Source organism: Oncorhynchus clarkii, chromosome 25, assembly GCF_045791955.1.
Source record: "Oncorhynchus clarkii lewisi isolate Uvic-CL-2024 chromosome 25, UVic_Ocla_1.0, whole genome shotgun sequence".
In the NCBI taxonomy this organism is placed as follows: Eukaryota; Metazoa; Chordata; class Actinopteri; order Salmoniformes; family Salmonidae; genus Oncorhynchus; species Oncorhynchus clarkii.
Window position 1 is genome coordinate 7,494,284 of NC_092171.1, and position 19,696 is coordinate 7,513,979.

General features: G+C 40.8%; 1 protein-coding gene across 1 annotated transcript in view; it reads right to left on the minus strand.

Annotated features, from left to right (window-relative positions):
* Positions 1-2,319: 2,319 nt before the first annotated feature.
* LOC139384179 (heterogeneous nuclear ribonucleoprotein R-like) overlaps positions 2,320-19,696 on the minus strand; it is a 40,015-nt gene continuing 22,638 nt past the window's right edge. Inside the window, exon 16 of the mRNA XM_071128887.1 lies at positions 2,320-2,391. The gene's annotated coding sequence lies outside the window, so the exon portion shown is untranslated. The remainder of the gene's footprint in view (positions 2,392-19,696) is intronic.

Below are 19,696 nucleotides of genomic sequence, written 5' to 3' on the forward strand. Positions count from 1 at the left end.
AAGTAACTTAATTTTTGTCCCTCTAACTGCCCTGAATGCCTCTGTTGATCCTACAGCTATTGTATGCAGCAATCATGTGCCTATGAACCAGATGTATGCTGTTAGCCCTGAGGTGTTGTGCCCTAGTAGGAAGTCCACTGTGTGCAGCTCACCCTGCATTAACATAAATAACATGAGAATATCTACTTATGCTAAGCTTCCCAGTAAAGCAATGGAAACAAGCAAGCATCCCATAAAAGTGCTGAAAATAGCCCACATGAACATATGTAGCTTAAGAAACCAGGTTCATGAAATGAATAACTTGCTAGTAACAGATGACATTTGTATTCTGATTATCTCTGAAACTCACTTAAACAATACCTTTAGGCCTCCCGTGTGGCGCAGTGGTTAAGGGCATGACTGCAGCGCCAGCTGTGCCATCAGAGTCCCTGGGTTCGCGCCCAGGCTCTGTCGTAACCGGCCGCGACCGTCGTCCGGGTTAGGGAGGGATTGGTCGGTAGGGATCTCCTTGTCTTATCGCGCACCAGCGACTCCTGTAGCGGGCCGGGCGCAGTGCGCGCTAGCCAAGGTTGCCAGGTGCACGGTGTAGCCTCCGACACATTGGTGCGGCTGGCTTCCGGGTTGGATGCGCGCTGTGTTAAGAAGCAGTACGGCTGGTTGGGTTGTGTATCGGAGGACGCATGACATTCAGCCTTCGTCTCTCCCGAGCCCGTACGGGAGTTGTAGCAATGAGACAAGATAGTAGCTACTACAACAATTGGATACCACAAAATTGGGGAGAAAAAAGGGGTAAAATTCTAAAAAAAAATTTTAAAAAGTGGTCACATGAGTGATCACCGACAACAACGAGACAGCCTATAGGGAGGAGGTCAGAGACCTGGCCGTGGACAACAACCTCTACCTCAACGTGATCAAGACAAAAGAGATGATTGTGGACTGCAGGAAAAAGAGGACAGAGGAGCAGTAGTGGAGCAGGTTGAGAGCTTCAAGTTCCTTGGTGTCCACATCACCAACAAACTAACATGATCCAAGCACACCAAGACAGTCGTGAAGAGGGCACGACAAAACCTATTCCCCCTCAGGAGACTGAAAAGATTTGGCATGGGTACTTAGATCCTCAAAAGGCTGCACCATCGAGAGCATCCTGACTGGTTTCATCACTGCCTGGTATGGCAACTGCTCGGCCTCCGACCGCAGGTCACGACAGAGTGCAGTGCAGTGTATGGCCCAGTACATCACTTGGGCAAAGCTTCCTGCCATCCAGGACCTCTATACCAGGCGGTGTCAGAGGAAGGCCCTAAAAATTGTCAGACTCCAACCACCCCAGTCATAGACTGTTCTCTCTGCTACTGCACGACAAGCGGTACCGGAGCGCCAAGTCTAGGTCTAAGAGGCTTCTAAACAGCTTCTACCCCCAAGCCATAAGACTCCTGAACATATAACCAAATGGCTATTTTCATGCCCCCCCCACACACTTTAATAACTCTACCATCATGTACATATTACCTCGACTAACCGGTGCCCCTGCACATTGACTCTGTACCGGTACCCTCCTGTATATAGCCACGCTATTGTTATTTTACTGCTGCTCTTTAATTACTTGTTACTTTTATTTCTTATTCTTCTTTTCTTTTTTTTAACTGCATTGTTGGTTAGGGGCTCGTAAGTAAGCATTTCACTCTAAGGTCTACTACACCTGTTGTATTCGGCGCATGTGACTAATAAGATTTGATTTACTATAGGTGTACATACTTTCTTGTCAATGTATTGAGTGTTAATATACACATTTCCTCTGTGTGTTCAGACAAAAAAAACGCTTACATGGTAACGTTTCCCTTAACCCCAAATGACCGCTTTTATCCAATTAGAGTATAAGCCCTCCTTTGCTTCGCTTCCTACTTTTCCCGGGGGGTCATATTTTTTACTTTTCCATCTGGAACGAAGCCCTGTGTGGAAGGCTCTACAACATCTTAGCTTTGGAGTGTTGTCACTTTAATGAGGCCATTTGCATGGTTCAGACCAATGATGCACTTTTTTTTATTTCAGCATAGAGAGAAAAGAATATCAATATTTAATAAAAGGAAAAAGGAAGTTGTCTTCAGTAACATGTTTAATAGTACATCATTACATAGGCTAATCATTACCCATGTGACTGAGTTGACAGCCTGTTACTAATACCGCATCTTTGGGATTAATAACGATGTTTAACAATGATCGAGTTTTTCTGTTCCAAGTACAGCCTCTTACATTGAGCTGGATATATGATAGTAAGTACTATTCTGGTAGGTATGACCTAATTGTTACTTGTTATTTCCTTTAACAGTTTCTGCTGTTATATCCTGTGAACTCTGCTCCTCATCTCTCTCCTGGCCTCCCCAGTTAAGACAGGGCCTGTAGACAACAGTGAGACTGACTATCACAGAAGGCAGCACTGGACAACCATGCAGGCAAAAAAGTAACACCACACACAGTTTCAGCCTCTCATCTCTCTGAGGGATGAGGAAGGAATCGAGCAGGTTGTCCTACAGGAAAATGGCCCTGGAAATCTTGTGGAATTACCTGCAGGACTCTTACCTACAGGATATCCCACAGGAATACGGTGCCATTTTGGTGTAAGACAATTCCTACAGGAAATTTCACTGCACAGTTAAATATACTAGCTATAGCTAGCAGGCCAGCCAGCCAGCCAATCTTGTATAGTTAGCGAGCAACTGGTACTTGCTTGCTAGCTAGCTCTAAGATGTTTTTATGTAGGTGGTTCAAATGTAACTAAAGCCAGCACTATGACTGATACTTAAGTCAGAAACAACTTACACACCATTGACACGGATTTCCACAAAGTTCCCACTTTAAGCCCAAATATATCATACTTTGACTAAAGCCATGATTTGATTGAAATCGTTGTGAAACATCATGGGTAAGCTGGAATGTTAGCTGGTGTGGGTGTTTAAAGAATAGCACTAAATAAAATCCAACTTTAAATGCACTTCAAATAAAGTTGAATTTAGTTCTATTCTTCAACTTAGATTTTTGGTTGAGATGGCGATGTGAATCCAGCATGTTAATTATTAACTTGTAGATTAATTTGGAAATCAACAAACCATCCTTCATATAAAATACAATATCCAAAGGTAAGTGTGTATTAATAATAGCATGAATTTGACATCCTATTTATAGGGCTAAGTACTTCTAAACTTCAACCATGGATGAATGATAGTATACCTAGCTACATCAGATGTCAATGTAGCCTACACGTAAACCCAACCTCACTCCGAATTTACTTAGTACACATACAGCTTGTAAAAGAAAAGTTAGGAGTTACATTCAACTATTCAATGTTATTTAGGTAGTCTACACACAATGAATATGGAAGCTGATCCAAGTCTGTGTTGACATGATAGCTCAGCTGTAACGAACACAGCTAGTTTCCAAAGCTAAGCAGGGTACGTATACTAGTAGGAGTCACTGTTCAGGCAGGAATCATTGGCCGTGGCAACCCGTCAGAACCACCTGTTTTAAGCCCCACCTGTTTAGCTAAAAATATATATATATGTTTGCGCAACGTGACTACAAAATATCTCAAAAGTTACCTGTAAACTTTGCCAAAACATTTCAAACTACTTTTGTAATACAACTTTAGGTATTTTTTTACGTAAATAATAGATAAAATTGAAGACGGGATGATATGTGTTCAATACAGGAGGAAAACAAACTGTAGCTAGTTTTCTGGTCACTGCCTCTAACAGTACACTTCAAGTGACCCTCGTTTTGAACAGGGCTACTTCTTCATTACACAAAGTCAAAACCTCAACCAATTTCTAAAGACTGGTGACATCCAGTGGAAGTGGTAGGAACTGCAAGAAGGTCCCTTAGAAATCTGGATTCCCAATGAAAACTCATTGAAAAGAGAGTGACCTCAAAAAAAAAACATCTGAATGGTTTGTCCTTGGGGTTTCGCCCGCTAAATAAGTTATGTTATACTCACAGACATGATTCAAACAGTTTTAGAAACTTCAGAGTGTTTTCTATACAAATCCACTAATAATATGCATATCTTATCTTCTGGGGATAAGAAGTAGGCAGTTGAATTTGGGCATGCATTTCATCCGGACATGAAAATACTGCCCCCGGTCACCAAGAAGTTAAGTAAAAATACTTGAAAGCACAAAAGTAGTTTTTTTAGAGTATCTGTACTTTACTATTTATATTTTTGACAACTTTTACATTTACTTCACCACATTCCCAAAGAAAATTATGTACTTTTTACTCCATACATTTTTGCTGACAACCAAAAGTACTCGTTACATTTTCAATGCTTAGCAGGACAAGAAAATGGTCTAATTAGCACACTTATCAAGAGAACATCCCTAGTCATCCCTACTGCCTCTGATCTGGCACTCACTAAACGCATGCTTCATTTGTAAATTATGTCTGTGTTGGAGCGTGCCCCTGGCTATACGTAAGTAAATAAAAAAATATATAAAAATGATGCTGTCTGGTTTGCTTAATATAAGTAATTTGAAATTATTTATACTTTTACTTTTGATACTTAAGTATATTTTTGGAATTACATTTACATTTGATCCTTAAGTATATTTAAAACCAAATACTTTTATACTTTTACTCAAGTAGTATTTTACTTGGTGGCTTTCACTTTTACTTGAGTATTTTCTATTAAGGTATCTTTACTTTTACTCAAGTATAACAATTGGGCACTTTTTCCACCACTGGGTTTAAGGGCCTCTTTTCCAAGATTAAAAGGATAAACAGCAGGACTTTTGCCACGTTCAAAACAACCGGAAACAAACGAGCTCAGACTGGGAAAATACATTTTGAACGGTCATCTAACTGGGACTTCCAAGAAGGGAACTCTGGCCTCTTTCTAGAGCTCCGACCTGAAGATCCCCGAGTTCCCTAGAAACCACATTTGTTTAAGCAAGTCAGCCATATCAGCTATGTTTTTTTTTAAGGTAGTCAATGAGGCTGAATGAATTGTTTCGCTGCCAGACAATGCTTTGCGCTGATAGCCAGGTGTAGCAGGTAAGGATTCACTCCATGGTGCTGGAAAGAAAGTGCTGCTGTTGGGACTGCTTTATGTAGGCCCTAACAGTTTGTGAGCACCATTTGCCCCTCTAAGATTAACATGCTAAAATCAACACTAAACATTGGACTGTGGCTTGACATTTTATTTCAATATACCTCTTTATTTAGGTTGATGGCATGACATTGAAACAATGACGTTGACTCAAACATACCATTTTACATACCATTTTCAACATTGAAACTATGTCAAATAAAATTCAACAAGATTGAAAATTGTTAAATTCAATTTCAACGTATACATAGTTCTGATGATTATGTTGGAATTAGATTGATGTAACAACCTGTAAGTCAGGTTAAGTAATTGTATTTAAGTTGAAGTTTTACCCCAATTTCAATGTTTATAACACTGGTTGAAATTAGCAGTACTGGTTGATGACTTGTTTTTCACATAGATTCCACCTCACAATAGGTTGACAAAGGACATTGAAACAACATTGATTCAACAAGTGCAAGCCCAGTGGGATGGCATAGGCCCCATCGCCGTGGGATTTACTTAAGATACTTCTTGAAGAGGTAGGGTTTCAGACATTTTCGGAAGATGGGCAGGGACTCTGCTGTCCTGACGTTAGGAGGAAGCTCGTTCTGACTTGAAAATTGTACAGCCAAGCAGAGCAGCCAAACCCTCTGCTGACAGGAAAGGCTATACATTCTGATTGCCTAATGAACCCAATTTAACTGATGTGTTATGGCTTTTCAACCTCTACCATATTGTGGATTCAGAGCTATAGATCTAATACAACTCAAAGGGTTTTCTTTAATGGAAGCTTCTCTAATGTCAAACACGTAAAGTGTGGTGTACTGCAGGGCAGCTCTCTAGGCCCTCTACTATTTCCCCCAATGACCAGCCACTGGCATTAAGCAAAGCATGTGTCTCCATGTATCCTAATGATTCAACCATTGACACATAAGCAACCACAGCTAATGAAGTCACTGAAACCAGTAATATACTGGTCATGAACATACAACTAAGTTGTAGGCTTCAGCTGAATCTGTTAATGAATGGTGTGGCTGTTGAAAAAGTTGAGGAAACTAAATTACTTGGTGTTAACTTAGATTGGTCAAAAAACATAAATTCAATGGTTATAAAGCTGGGGAGAGGTGCTCAGCTTTTTTGACACAAAGAGATGCTCTGCTTTTTTGACACCACACTCCAAAATGCAAGTTCTATCTTGATTATTGTCCAGTCGTGTGATCGAATACTGCAAGGAACGTCCTACACTGCATTCGGGAAAGTATTCAGACCCTTTGATTTTTCCACATTATGTTACGTTACGGCCTTATTCTATAATGGATTCTATAAAAATGTATTATCATCCAACTACATAAAAATACCACATAATGACGATTTGAAAACAGGTTATTAGAAAATGTGTTAAAAATAAAAAAACAAAAATACCTTATTTACGTAAGTATTCAGACATTTTGCTATGGGAATCGAAATTGAGCTCAGGTTCGTCCTGTTTCCATTGATCATCCTTGTTTCTACAACTTGATTGGAGTCCACCTGAGGTCAAAGGAATTGTCTGTAGAGCTCCGAGACAGGATTGTGTCGAGGTACAGATCTGGGGAAGGGTACCAAAACATTTCTGCAGCATTGAAGGTCCCCAAGAACACAGTGGCCTCCCTCATTCTTAAATGGAAGAAGTTTGGAACCACAAAGACCCTTCCTAGAACGGGCTGCCCGGCCAAACTGAGCAATCAGGAGAGAAGGGCCTTGTTCAGGGAGATGACCAAGAACCTGATGGTCACACTCCAGATGGTCACACTCCAGAGTTCCTCTGTTGAGGTGGGAGAACCTTCCAGAAGGACAACCATCTCGGCATCACTCAGCGAATCAGGACTTTATGGTAGAGCGGCCAGACGGAAGCCACGCCTCAGTAAAAGCCACATGGCAGCCTGCTTGGAGTTTGCCAAAAGGCACCTAAAAGACTCTCAAACCATGAGAAACAAGATTCTCTGGTCTGATGAAACCAAGGTTGAACTCTTTGGCCTGAAAGCCAAGCATCACGTCTGGAGGAAACCTGGCACCATCCCTATGGTGAAGCATGATGGTGGCAGCATCATGCTGTAGGGATGTTTTTCAGTGGCAGGAACTGAGAGACTATTCAGGATCGAGGCAAAGATGAACGGAGCAAAGTACAGAGAGATCCTTGATGAAAACCTGCTCCAGAGTGAAGGTTCACCTTCCAACAGGACAACAACCCTAAGCACACAGCCAAGACAATGCAGGAGTGGCTTCAAAACAAGTCTCTGAATGTCCTTGAGTGGCCCAGCGAAAGCCCGGTCTTGAACCCGATCGAACATCTCTGGAGAGACCTGAAAATAGCTGTGCAGCAATGCTCCCCATCCAACCTGACAGAGCTTGAGAGGATCTGCAAAGAAGAATGGGAGAAACTCCCCAAATACAGGTGTGCCAACCATGTAGCATTATACCCAAGATGACTCGAGGCTGTAATCGCTGCCAAATGTGCTTCAACAAAGTACTGAGTAAGGGGTATGAATACTTATGTAAATGTTATATATCAATTGTTTATTTTTAATACATTTGCAAAAATGTCTAAACTATTTTTGTTTTGTCATTGTGGGGAGTTTTGTGTAGATTGATGAGGGAAACAATTATTTAAGCGATTTTAGAATAAGGCTGTAACATAACAAAATGTGGAAAAAGTCAAGAGGTCTGAATACTTTCCGAATGCACTGTAGTTAAGCTGCAGCTGTCCCAGAACAGAGCGGCACGTCTCACTCTTTATTGTAATCATAGGGTTGATATAAATCTTAGGCATGCCAGTCTCTCTTGGCTTACAGGCTGACTACACCTATCGCGTCGCTAGCATTGCAAAATACATTTAGAAATCTATATTATTCAATTATTGCACCCTCACTGCTCACGTGTGCCAACAAGCATCTGCGTTGCCAAGGGCTAAAATAGAACTCAGCTCTATTTCTGACGCAGATCGCAATGCAAGTCCTACCTCTCCCATCTCCTCATTGGTTTATAGAAGCAGGTACCCACGTGCCATCTCCTCATTGGTTATACCCACGTGGGTGAGTGAAAGATGAAATAGGTTGGTGGCGGTAATGCACGTAATTTAGGAAAGTTGCCAATCGCAATATAAAGTCAAGAGAAGAAAAAGCCTGGAAGGAGGAGAGATGACTAGAAACGATTCAAGAAAGCGTACAGTATTACAGTGCCTTGCGAAAGTATTCGGCCTCCTTGAACTTTGCAACCTTTTGCCACATTTCAGGCTTCAAACATAAAGATATGAAACTGTATTTTTTTGTGAAGAATCAACAACAAGTGGGACACAATCATGAAGTGGAACGACATTTATTGGATATTTCAAACTTTTTTAACAAATCAAAAACTGAAAAATTGGGCGTGCAAAATTATTCAGCCCCTTAAGTTAATACTTTGTAGCGCCACCTTTTGCTGCGATTACAGCTGTAAGTCGCTTGGTGTATGTCTCTATCAGTTTTGCACATCGAGAGACTGAAATTTTTTCCCATTACTCCTTGCAAAACAGCTCGAGCTCAGTGAGGTTGGATGGAGAGCATTTGTGAACAGCAGTTTTCAGTTCTTTCCACAGATTCTCGATTGGATTCAGGTCTGGACTTTGACTTGGCCATTCTAACACCTGGATATGTTTATTTTTGAACTTTGTTGGAAGACAAATCTCCGTCCCAGGCTCAGGTCTTTTGCAGACTCCATCAGGTTTTCTTCCAGAATGGTCCTGTATTTGGCTCCATCCATCTTCCCATCAATTTTAACCATCTTCCCTGTCCCTGCTGATGAAAAGCAGGCCCAAACCATGATGCTGCCACCACCATGTTTGACAGTGGGGATGGTGTGTTCAGCTGTGTTGCTTTTACACCAAACATAACGTTTTGCATTGTTGCCAAAAAGTTCAATTTTGGTTTCATCTGACCAGAGCACCTTCTTCCACATGTTTGGTGTGTCTCCCAGGTGGCTTGTGGCAAACTTTAAACAACACTTTTTATGGATATCTTTAAGAAATGGCTTTCTTCTTGCCACTCTTCCATAAAGGCCAGATTTGTGCAATATACGACTGATTGTTGTCCTATGGACAGAGTCTCCCACCTCAGCTGTAGATCTCTGCAGTTCATCCAGAGTGATCATGGGCCTCTTGGCTGCATCTCTGATCAGTCTTCTCCTTGTATGAGCTGAAAGTTTAGAGGGACGGCCAGGTCTTGGTAGATTTGCAGTGGTCTGATACTCCTTCCATTTCAATATTATCGCTTGCACAGTGCTCCTTGGGATGTTTAAAGCTTGGCAAATCTTTTTGTATCCAAATCCGGCTTTAAACTTCTTCACAACAGTATCTCGGACCTGCCTGGTGTGTTCCTTGTTCTTCATGATGCTCTCTGCGCTTTTAACGGACCTCTGAGACTATCACAGTGCAGGTGCATTTATACGGAGACTTGATTACACACAGGTGGATTGTATTTATCATCATTAGTCATTTAGGTCAACATTGGATCATTCAGAGATCCTCACTGAACTTATGGAGAGAGTTTGCTGCACTGAAAGTAAAGGGGCTGAATAATTTTGCACGCCCAATTTTTCAGTTTTTGATTTGTTAAAGTTTGAAATATCCAATAAATGTCGTTCCACTTCATGATTGTGTCCCACTTGTTGTTGATTCTTCACAAAAAAATACAGTTTTATATCTTTATGTTTGAAGCCTGAAATATGGCAAAAGGTCGCAAAGTTCAAGGGGGCCGAATACTTTCGCAAGGCACTGTATATAGAGCCATTATTGCATGGAAGTCTGTTCCATCTCATATTGCTCAAATGAACAGCAAATTTAAAATATATATATTTTTTAACAGATAAAGCAACACTTCACGGTACAACGCCACTCTCATACTTGACCTAGATAGTTTGTGTATGTATTGATATGTTGGCTACGTATGCCTTTTTAAAAATGTATGTAGTTCTGTCCTTGAGCTGTTCTTGTCTAATAATGTTCTGTATTATTTAATGTTTTGTGTGGACCCCAGGAAAGGTAGCTGCTGCTTTGTAGCAGCTAATGGTGATCCTAATAAAATACCCAAATATCCCACCCCTCAGCCTTAGCATATGCTGCTTTAATGAGCCTAATTGGGGTCTGGGTGAGAACAATAGGGAGGCGGTTGTCATCAGATGCCATTGCTACCATTTATGGCTTAAAGATACGTTTGTCATGTAGACCTAGTCATCTACTATGGCAACACTTTCCTCATCCAAACCTAACAAGGTTGCTCTTGAGGTCTCAGGCAAGGTTACGCATGTGAGTGTGGTTTTACAAAATCCCGTCTCGTTATACCTCACTACTTGTTAGGTTGACTGGGGCAGTATTGGGTATCTCCCTACTCACTGACCGACCACCATGGGGTTGGTTTATGCCAGAGTTTGATCTCTCATGCAGGATTTTAAGATTAAAAATCACTTTCTTGGAAAGCTAAAATCTCCCGTCGAGAGACAAAATCTAAATTCACAGTCCGAGTGCATGGTAAGCATGTAACTTAACCAAAATGCATTATGACCGCCATTCGTCAAGCCACTTCCTTTAGTGTCCCTGTGCACTCAAATACTGTTTACTTTCTGTCCTATCCAAAGTTTGAATTCCAGCCTTAAAGTAGCTGTCCAGTTAAAATCTCACTTTTAAAAGTTGTTGACTCATCCTACACTCGTACTTGTGGCCAAAGCATAAATTGGAGAAAAGAACACTTAAAAAAAACAACCTCTAACAGGGCTGCGTTTAGTACATTTTTACGTTCTGGAACGTTCAATTGAACGCAAACCGTGCTGTACTGAACGTCCAGTTGAAAAACAGGGAGGGGTTGCGGGTTGGGGCACGCTTTCAGCATGGCCACTGCCCTTAAAATACATCACTCATTGCTTCAAGCCACAACTTGCCACACCCACCAAACAGAAGCAAATGTAACTCAGTCTGTTCAAGAACATACAAGAATGTTTTGGGGGAAACGTCTCATTCCACAATGTAGCAAACGGACAAGAGAACTGAACGCACCTCTGACCATTTAAAAAAATGCTTGCTATTTCCTCAGAGGATGATGTCATCCTGCTGGCCAATCAGCGGTCTACTCGCATGAATATTTCTCACTTTAACAGTATCCCTCCAGCACTGGGGGACCAGTGGTTGCCTGTGGTTAAAGAGAGCTCTATAGCAGCACCATCTAAAAACGACATTTTTTGGAGTAGTCAGGGCAATTTCTCATCTGTTTTCTCATGCACACCATTTCCCTCTTAAGTCAGGTAAATTTCTCCTGCTCATTTGTCTACGCTTTTCTCTCTGATTTGAAGGCCTGAGCAATTAGCCACCCAGGAGTTTGCGTGTGCGTCACACACACACAATCCTACACATGCCTTAATTACATTAATAAGCTGCAGTTCATGATCGGGTTGGAGCCACTTGAAATTAAAACTGTCAAACACACACACAATTCCGAAACAACCCTGCCCATAATCACATTAGCACAAACTCTATATTCCGCTCTTCTCACAGAGGCAGTGACTCAGATTCTCTGGTGTCTTTTGTTGGTGGGATGTGCTCTAGGCCCGTCAATATCACCAATGCTCCTTATAGGACACATCACTGCACTCTATACTCTTCTGTAAACTGCTTATTTACAAAACCCTCTTAGGCCTCACTCCCCCCTATCTGAGATATCTGCTGCAGCCCTCATCATCCACATACAGCACCCATTCTGCCAGTCACATTCTGTTAAAGGTCCCGAAGGCACACACATCCCTGGGTCACTTGTCTTTTCAGCTCGCTGCAGCTAGTGACTGGAACGAGCTGGCTGCTCTTTTTTCTGCAGTTTTCTTGAAGATCGATCCGCAACAGCAGCGCTGTTGTTCAGCAGTAGATGATGATACGCTGTCAGACATTGACTTGTCATTCCTATTCGCCCTCACTAACCACTGTCATCGAATGGACTCAAGCTAGCCACAAGTTCTGACTGAGCTCAATTGTCATGAAACGCAAAAACAGCAATGAGTTTCTCTCTCTTGGTTTTATACAAACTTAAAATAAGGAGGAGCACCCACAATGTGTTTTGTGTGGGGAAGTGCTTAGTAATGACTCTCTCAAGACTAACTAATTAAAATTACATACTGACCAAACATCCACAGCATGACGGTAAACCCAGGAAGTTCTTGGAGAACAGGGCAGGATGCTTCAAGAAATAGTGTTTCGACAGTGTGTGAAAAGTAAGCAGGCAAGGCATTGATGTCATTTTATAACAGGTGATAAGCAGAAATAAGTGAGTACTATCTCATCTCTCATAGTAGTTCCTCTTTCTTTTTTTTTGTTCTTTTTTTTTTGAATTTGACCCCTTTTTCTTCCCAATTTTCGTGGTATCCAATTGTTGTAGTAGCTACTATCTTGTCTCATTTCTACAACTCCCATACGGGCTCGGGAGAGACGAAGGCTGAATGTCATGCGTCCTCCGATACACAACCCAACCAGCCGTACTGCTTCTTAACACAGCGCGCATCCAACCAGGAAGCCAGCCGCACAAATGTGTCGGAGGCTACACCGTGCCCCTGGCAACCTTGGCTAGCGCGCACTGCGCCCGGCCCGCCACAGGAGTCGCTGGTGCGCGATGAGACAAGGAGATCCCTACCGACCAATCCCTCCCTAACCCGGACGACGCTAGGCCAATTGTGCGTCACCCCACGTACCTCCCGGTCGCGGCCGGTTATGACAGAGCCTGGGCGCGAACCCAGGAACCACTGCGCCACCCGGGAGGCCTGAGTTCCTCTTTCAAACAATCCTCTTGTAAACAGCTAATAGCTAGCTAGCGTTAGCTTGTACACAGCAAATTAGCTAGCTACTGAGCTAGTGCAACCCTTAGTAACAGTACAGATGAAGACTACATATTACTGTATAAATTACTTGGAAAAAAATCTAGGTTGGAACTGTTGCTATTATAATACAAGTAAACATTTTTATTCTGTAAATAAGCATTTGTTCTAAACTGCCTTGCCTAGTTAAATAAAATAAGAGATGTAGACCATAACAGACAGACATACACACAGCTGATAAATCAAGAGCATGCAATTTATTTTCTGTGAACATTTACAAACAACATGGGGAGAGGACATTTTCAGCGTGGTAGACAATCATTTGAAAGACTTACAAATTGACTGGGCATATTGTGTTGGGATTTACACTGATGCTGCAAGATGCATGACTAGCTGCAACTCGGGATTCATAGCTCATGTCCGCATAGTGGGGCCCAATGTGAAGCTGACACGTTGTTTCTGCACAGGGAGTCTTTGGCCAGCAAAGCATTACAACATAACCTAGAGGCAGTTTTCAACTCAGTTGTAAAGGTAATGAATCTGATCAAGAAGAGACCTCTTCAAACAAGGCTGTTCAGAGAGCTTTGCAGGGAGGTGGGAGCAGACCATGAGCACCTGCTCTTTCAATTTGAGGTTAGGTGATTGTCCAGGGGGAGGGTCCTGGAGGGCTGTGGGAACTGAGAGAGGAGGTTCTGGCCTATCTGAAGAAAGAGGACAGACCTTGCAGACCTCTTCCGTGACAAACTATGACTGGCTATGCTGGCTTACCTGGTTGACATTTCCAGAAAGCTCAATGAGCTGAACACAAGCCTCCAGGGCAAGGAATCAACCATTTTGGAGCTTGAAGATGGCATCAGAGGATTTACTGCATCCCTGGGATTGTGGCAGTCGCAGCTGAATGATTGAGCATATGGCATGTTCCCTGTTCTGTCAGCTCACTTGTGAAGGACATGGCTGAGCACACGGCCAACCTGCAGAAGATTTTTGACCGGTACTTCCCTAACCCACAGATCTCGAAAACTTAAATGGGTGAGGTATCCCTTTCAAGTAGTGTCCTCATCAGACCTAGGACTAAGTCTGCCAGAAAGGGAGGCCTTAGTGACACTGGAAGCAAGCAATGGCAGGCAGCAAGATGCTTTTTGAGGCAAACACACAATACTGGGATGCTAATCTATAGCATGAAGCAGTCTCCTGCCTGGCTGAGAAAGCAGTAGATGTGCTGATACAGTTTGGCACCACATACCTATGCGAGTCAGTGTTCTCAACTCTGGCGTACTTAAAAAACAGGTAGAGAAACAGACTCAATGCTGAGCTTGACCTCACGGTTGCACTGTCAAACTGAGCCCAGAATAGACCTGCTTGTTGAAAACTTTAACCAGCCACACACCTGTCATTAGGACTGTGTGTGTTTGTTTTCTGGTCTACGTCTATTGTGATGCGATCAATCAGTTTGTTCCAGTTCAAAATGTTTATTTTACTTTAACAGCAACCTACATTTTCTTCAAAAATAATTTATGCAGTAAGACATACAGTAGGCCTCATCTGTACTATTACTTAGGGTTGCACTATAAACAACTGAACCTGTGTGTGTGTTCTGTTATCTGTGTGATGTGATTAATCAGTTAATTCCAGTTAAGAATGAAAATGATTTATTGTATTTAACAGCAACAGTTCCAACCTAGACATAAGAGTCTTTTTAATTGGGGAAAATAAACATAAATAGCTATTTATATGGGTATTGTTATTCATTGTTATTAGTTTTATTCTATATTGCATTTGTTTTAGGCATAAGGGCAATGAAATGTACCGATATTTACGTATAGTTCCATGTTTTCATAAACTTTTTCTGCCTGGGACCCAAGCTTAAGAAACCCTGCTCTAAAGCATACAGAGCAGACAGGAGTTTAATGTTACATTTTTAAGCTGTCATTTGTTCAAGGTTTTATATTTTGAAATGAGATTTGAAGGAATGAGACATGGCCACTGAATTTAGATGATCAACATCCAAATAAATGTAACTTCGCTATTCGTCAAATGACAAGCTCAAATGGTCTCGGTCAATAAAAGCACCATCACAACTTCACCACAGCAAACACTTACGGCAAACATCTGTACCAATTTGACTCATTTTAGTATACTCTGTCTAGTAGATCATTTTTCATATTGTAGAGGGCCAGGTAAAAGTAATACCATGAAGCTAGTACAAGCCAAGCACTTCAAACGTGAGGTGGTCCTATTACTATACTGAACAAAAATATCAACACAACATGTAAAGTGTTGGTCCCATGTTTCATGATCTGAAATAAAATATCCCAGAAACGTTCCATATGCACAAATAGCTTATTTCTCTCAAATGTTGTGCACAAATTTGTTTACATTCCTGTTAGTGAGCATTTCTCCTATGCCAAGATAATCCATATCAAGAAGCTCACTAAACAGCATGATCATTACACAGGTGCACTTTCTGCTGAAGACAATAAAAGGCCACTAAAATATGCAGTTGTCACACAACACAATGTTTAAAGTTTTAAGGGAGTGTGCAATTGGCATGCTGACAGTAGGAATGTCCACCAGAGCAGTTGCCAGATAATTTAATGTTAATTTCTCTAACATAAGCTGCCTCCAACATCATTTTAGAGAATTTGGCACTATTTCCAACCAGCCTCAAAATCGCAGACCATGTGTATGGCATCGTGTGGGCGAGCGGTTTGCTGATGTCAACGTTGTGAACAGAGTGCCACATGGTGACGGTGGGGTTATGGAATGGGCTGGCATGAGCTACAGACAACGAACACAATTGCATTTTGTCTATAGCAATTTGAATGCACAAAAATAGTGACGAGATCCTGAGGCCCATTATTTTGTTATGCATCTGTTGGCTACAGATACCTTATCTGTATTCCCAGTCATGTGAAATTCATAGATTAGGGCCTAATGAATTTATTTCAATTGACTGATTTCCTCATATGAACTGTAACTCAGTAAAATCTTTGAAATTGTTGCATGTTATGTTTATATAGTAAGAAGCATCCTCAAAATATAGTAAGAAGTATCCTCAAAAGAAGCATCCTCTTCATTCTCAAAGGGAAGAGGGTCAGGGAGCGGGACGCACTGAAATGTTTTGAAAGTTGGAGTGTATGGTCTCATTATAGTCGTCAGCTAAAGGGGAGTGGTTCTCTTCCCTGCCCAGTAGCCAAGCATAGAGCCAGCATTGAAAAATTAGGAGTGTAGCATATTACTGGTGTACTGAGATAGGAAAACTACAATGAATATGCTCATAACACTTAAGCTTTTGGCAGTGAGTTTAATGCTTACTATTATAAAGAAACTGCCTGAGAGAGCAACAAAATGGCCCAATTAACAGCCTAGTTCTAAATCACCATTTTATCAAGGAGTCACTTATACAATAAAAAATTTATGGACACTTCCATTTAGAAAAGCAATAGTTATATTTTTCCTATGTGTAAATTGAACAGTTAGTGAGATGCAACTATTAATATTTTAAACAGTTTAGAGGGAAGAAAAGCTGGACCCGCCTTCCTTCTCTGCTACAAGCAAATATTTCACTGCCCTCAAGTGGTAGCAAAAGGCCATTTATTTTGAGATTAAATCATCTCCAGACACCAAAAGAATTTCCCAAAATGAAGCCATTGAACATGTGGCATGAGCCTGATTAAAAGTTTCAACCCCTTGACCCCTGATTGGGTTGGATACAATTGGTGTTCACTGAACAACATAGCTGGAATATAATCACGCAGATAACTGAAATGATTCAACAATAAATCCAGCTCAGTAACCCAGTCCATGTCTCGGTCTTGGTCTTTGCAGTCAGATCACAGTCTAGCAGTTGGTCAATAAAGGTACACTAACAGAGGGCAGACAGATCAATAAATCTCAACTCATTAATATGCATCACAGTACATTTCGAAATTGGACTGCGAGATCTAATTGCGATTTTGGGGGGACTAATATTCCAATTGCGATAATGAATTGAGATTTTCTGACACTAGGGATAAGGGATATCAACCAGATTCCCTTTTCTATGGCTTCCCTAAGGTGTCAAGTCTTTAGACATAGTTTCAGGCTTTTATTTAGAAAAATGAGCGTGAAAGATCACATTGCGTAAGTGGATAGGTGGGGGCTCTCAGAGTGAGTTTTTGCGCTAAAGAGTAAAGAAGCCATTGTTCCTGCCTCTGTTATTGAAAAACCTACACACTCTGTTGATATATTATCGAATATATATTTTAAAAACTACCTGAGGAATGATTATAAAAAACGTTTCACATGTTTCTGTGGACATTATGGAGACTATTTGGAATTTCCGTCTGCATTGTCGTGATCGCTCTTTCCTGTGGATTTCTGAACATAACGCGACAACCAAACTGAGGTATTTTGGGTATAAAAATGATCTTTATGGAACAAAAGGAACATTTGTTGTGTAACTGGGAGTCTCGTGAGTGAAAACATCTGAAGATCATCAAAGGTAAACGGTTAATTTGATTGCTTTTCTGATTTGTGACCAAGCTTCCTGATGCTAAGTGTACATAGTGCTATGCTAGGCTATCGATAAATTTACACAAACGCTTGGATTGCTTTCGCTGAAAAGCATAATTTCAAAATCTGAGACGACAGGTTTATTAACAAAAGGCTAAGCTGTGTTGTGCAATATTGTACTTGTGATTTAATGAATATAATATTATATTATTTGACTGTTGCGCTATGCTATTCAGCGGTTGCCGATGAAAATGATCCCGCGACAGGGATGGGTAGCGTCAAGAAGTTAAGCAGACAATGAAAGCTCTTACAATATTCAATAATTACATTTCTCAAAAACAGGTTAAAGGCTACATGTGCACCACCAAGTCAGAACAGTATGTGAAATAAAGAGGTAAAAATAGACCAAATTATTAGGCTACTAAGAGCTTACTACACAACATACACTTAGTATTACTTTCTTAGCTACAGTATACATACGCTTACCGGTCAAAAGATTTAGAACACCTACTCATTCAAGGTTTTTCTTTATTTTTACTATTTTCTACATTATAGAATAATAGTGTAGACATCAAAACTATGAAAGACCCAGAGATACCTCTGCCGCAGAGGAGAAGTTCATTAGAGTTACCAGCCTCAGAAATTGCAACCCAAATAATTGCTTCACAGAATTCAAGTAACAGACACATCTCAACATGAACTGTTCAGAGGAGCCTACGTGAATCAGGCCTTCATGGTCAAATTGCACAAGTTTTGCACACACAAGTTGTCATCAAGGCAAAGGGTGGTTACTTTGAAGGTTACAACATGATTCCAGACATGTTATTTCATAGTTGTGATGTTTTCATTATTATTCTACAAATGTAGAAAATAGTAAATAATCATCTAGTTTTTCAAAAGTATCTGTAATCGGATTACAATATTTTTCCTAGTAACATAATAGATTAGTAAATAGTAACCTTTTTTTTGTAAACCCTGTGTGTGATACACAGAATAAGAACAGACCCAAGTCAGACAGTTAAAAACATGTTTTATTGATGAATGACTTATGGCGTACACTCAGACTTCTCCTGTCGCAGAAAAGTACCCAATTATCATACTTGAGTAAAAGTAAACTTAATAGAAAATGACTCAAGTAAAAGCGCAAGTCACCCACAGTAAAATTCTACTTGAGTAAAAGTCTAAAAGTATTTGGTTTTAAATATACTTAACTTTCAAAAGTAAATATAATTGATAAAACATAAAGCAAACCAGAAGGCACAATTTTTTACATATATTTACAGATAGCAAGGCGGGGCACAGTCCAACACTGACATCATTTACAAACAAATCATGTATTTAGTGAGTCCGCCAGATCAGAGGCAGTAGGTACAGTGCCTTGCAAAAGTATTCATCCCCCTTGGCGTTTTTCCTATTTTGTTGCATTGCAACCTGTAATTTAAATTGATTTTTGGGGGGGATTTCATGTAATGGACATGCACAAAATAGTCCAAATTGGTGAAGTGAAATCAAAATTATTTATTATTTATTTTTCGACTCCTCCACAAATGTCTTGTTAACAAACTATAGTTTTGGAAAGTCGGTAAGGACATCTACTTTGTGCATGACAAGTAATTTTTCCAACAATTGTTTACAGACAGATTATTAAACTTATAATTCATTGTATCACAATTTCAGTGGGTCAGAAGTTTACATACACTAAGTTGACAGTGCCTTTAAACAGACTGGAAAATTGCAGAAAATTATGTCATGGCTTTAAAAGCTTCTGATAAATGATGTCAATTAGTCCGAGTCAATCGGAGGTGTACCTGTTGATGTATTTCAAAGCTGACCTTCAAACTCAGTGCCTCTAGTTGACATCATGAGAAAATCAGAAGAAATCAGCCAAGACCTTAGAAAAAAATGTGCAGACCTTAACAAGTCTGGTTCATCCTTGGAAGCAATTTCCAAATGCATGAAGGTACCACGTTCAGCTGTACAAACAATAGTACACAAGTATAAACACCATGGGACCGCACAGTCGTCATACCGCTCAGGAAGGAGATGTGTTCTGTCTCCTAGAGATGACTATACTGTGGTGCGAAAAGTGCAAATCAATCCCAGAACAACAGCAAAGGATCTTGTGAAGATGCTGCAGAAAGCAGGTACAAAAGTATCTATATCCACAGTAAAACGAGTCCTATATCGACATAACCTGAAAGGCCGCTCAGCAAGGAAGAAACCACTGCTCCAAAACTGCCATAAAAAAACAGACCACGGTTTGCA